Source organism: Mirounga angustirostris, unplaced genomic scaffold (assembly GCF_029215605.1).
Source record: "Mirounga angustirostris isolate CCGP_5_RB_7025 unplaced genomic scaffold, mMirAng1.0.hap1 SCAF_17, whole genome shotgun sequence".
NCBI classification, from domain to species: Eukaryota; Metazoa; Chordata; class Mammalia; order Carnivora; family Phocidae; genus Mirounga; species Mirounga angustirostris.
In genome coordinates, this window is record NW_026991725.1 from 43,437,850 (window position 1) to 43,440,575 (window position 2,726).

The following is a 2,726-nucleotide window of genomic DNA, read 5'->3' on the forward strand; positions in this document are numbered from 1 at the left end:
ACAGTGTTTCCAGGGTCACTCACTACAGTGGGTTGAATGGCATGTCCACGGGGCACCTGGATGGCTCAGTCATTAAGCATCTGCCTTCGGCTCAGGTCATGGTCCCAGTGTCCTGGGATCGAGCCCCGCATCGGGCTCCCTGCTCCGCGGGAGGCCTGCTTCTCCCTCTCCCACTCCCCCTGCTTGTGTTCCCTCTCTCGCTGTGTCTCTCTGTGTCAAATAAATAAATAAAATCTTAAAAAAAAAAAAAATGAATGGCGTGTCCACCCAGAGCCTCAGAACGTGGCCTGGTGTAGAGTGAGGGCCTTTGCGGATGTAACTAAGGTAAGGATCCTGAGAAGAGGTTCTCCTGGGATGGGCGAGCCCTAAACCAATGACAGGCGTCCTTGTAAGGGGAGGACAGGACACGCCTCAAGCAGGGAAGAGGAGAAGGCCGTGCGAAGACGCAGCCACAAGCCTGCCGAGGGGTGCCAGGAACAGCCCGCAGCCCCAGGAACTGGGACAGAGGTGAGGCGGGGCTCTCCCTCAGAGCCACACACGGACTAGCCCTGTGGCCTCCAGAGCTGGGAGAGAATCAATGTCTCCTGTGAGACGGCAGCCCCAGGAGACTAGCACCCTTGCTGGGGGGTCCCTGTGCACCCCCAAAGCAGGTCCCAAGACAAGAGCTCTGTGGCCCCCCCGGAGGTGACCCCAGAATGTAGGAGTGGGAAGGGGACAAAGGAAAGCCCGATGCAGGTGCGCACCTGGGGCTGCATTCCCCCCAAACACGTGCGTCGGAAATGTCCCCTGAACACTCCCACCTGTGTGCCGGGAGCCCCGCCGGCCCCCAGCCCAGAGTGGACATGTGTTCAAGAAGTCCGTGCTTGGCGTGCTGGGTCGATCCTGTGGACTCGGTGGGCGGACAGATGTCAGCAGCCTCTGCCGCCCCGGGAACCTAGCTCTTGCTCTGGGACCCCAGGGCGGCCCCCCCAGGGAGCACCCCAGTTGTCACGCTGGAGCACCCACCAGGCAGACAAAGGCAAAACCAGGGCTGCCAAAACTTCTTGGAAATAATCTGATAATCGATGCTTCCGAAGGGCATTGAAGTGTTCCACGTGGGCCCGGCTGAGACCCGTTCTGATGGGGGTGGCTCCTGACCTTCCTGGGCCCCCAGTCCCTTGCCCAGCGCCCCTGCTGGGGCTGCTCCTGATAGCCTGTCCCAGGGGGCCCATCCCTCCTGCCTCCACATCTGCCCACGATCCTCGGGACACCCTTGCCCTTTGTTCTCATGGTGCCTCCCACGCTGGCTCCCACCGGTGCTCCCCTCAGAAGCTCCGCCACATCCACACTCCTCCTGAGGACGCGACCTCCTAACGCACATCGCAGCTCAGAGGAAGAGTTGGTCCAGCCTGAAGTGTGACCGGTTTACAGGCAGGGACGAGTCCACCCGAGCTGGGGGCTTCCACTGTGAGTGCCAGAGTCTGATTTTAGGCTTTACCGGAAGTAACCAGTGTCCACAGCCCCCGCAGTGAGCTGTGCTGGGGGCGGGGATGAGCCTGCCCCCACCCCATGTGGGCCGTGGGCATGGGAGGTGGTTCACGTGGTGGGGGCCGCACTGGGCATCAGGAAGTGGTGTCTCCCCCGCTCCCTACTCCACTCAAGCACAACCCCTGCCCAAGTCCCCCCATCCCTTCCCCCACCCCAAACAGCCCCAAGCTGGCGGGGGAGGGGTGCCAGCCCAGGGAGACCTGCCGCTATTGCGTGGAAAGGGCAGGTAGAGGGCACCTCCCAGCAAAGAAGAGCCTCCAGGACGAAGCAGGGCGAGGATGGCAAGAGGGACGTAGGTTAGACCCTGGGAGTGAGTGACATGTTGGCAAAGGACACGGGGGTGCCTTCTTTTTTGGCTTCAGGAGGTCCTGCTGGCCACGCCACCCAGTGGTCCTCACCCCCCCATCCACCCCGAGCAAGCGCCAGACCCACGGCCCACCCGGCAATTCCACTTCGCAGGTCTGTGCCCCACGGTCTGCATTTCTAATTCCAGGCGCTGCTGCTGGTCCTGGGCCCACACTGAGAAGGCAAGCGTCCCCTGATCGTGGCCAGTGCGTGTGGCCAGGAGCTCTGCCTGCCGCCCGGACCCACCCCACCGCATCCCAGGGCCAGGCAGGCTGAGGGACCCCGCACGTGATCCACGCGTGGCCTAACCTGATTGGCCAGCCTGCGCCAGGCACCTGCCCCAACCCCACGAGGTCCTGTGGTTGACAGGCTGACCTGCTGATGGGAGGCGTCCCCGGGGCCTCACTTTTTCATCAGAAGGATGTGTGTGCCTCGGCCCTTCCGACCCCGACAGGTGAGCCCTGCACTCTCCAAGAGCTACCCTTCCACCCTGCATGTGGCAGAGAGAGGACCAGTGAGGGGCTGCGTGCCCCACGGAGCACAGACCTGAGCCTGTGGCTTGGGGCCCGTCCCAGGCGTGCCCTTCTTGCCCACACAGCTAGGGTTGGAGGGAAAGCCTCCATTCCCAGGCAAGGCCACCGGCAGCCAGTCCAACATCCGGGGTGGAGGGGACTGGGTTCCCAGGGAACCCCTGCTTGCGGCTGAAGCTGGTTGCACCACCTTTCCTGCTTCCTGTCCCACACCAGTTACTGTGGGGTCACCCTGGGGGCCCCCAAGGTCTGTACATGCCCACATTTTGAGGAGCATACAGTGACACCTACTCGAGCCAGGCCCCCAAGATGCTGAGAATGCCC

The 2,726-nt window shown here is 62.8% G+C and overlaps 1 long non-coding RNA gene across 1 annotated transcript; it reads left to right on the forward strand.

Annotated features, from left to right (window-relative positions):
• Positions 1–425: 425 nt before the first annotated feature.
• On the forward strand, positions 426–2,352 carry LOC129046216 (uncharacterized). The gene is made up of 3 exons (XR_008507111.2): positions 426–507; positions 1,309–1,446; positions 2,021–2,352. It is a non-coding gene; the product is annotated as an uncharacterized LOC129046216 (long non-coding RNA).
• The last annotated feature ends 374 nt before the right edge of the window (positions 2,353–2,726 follow it).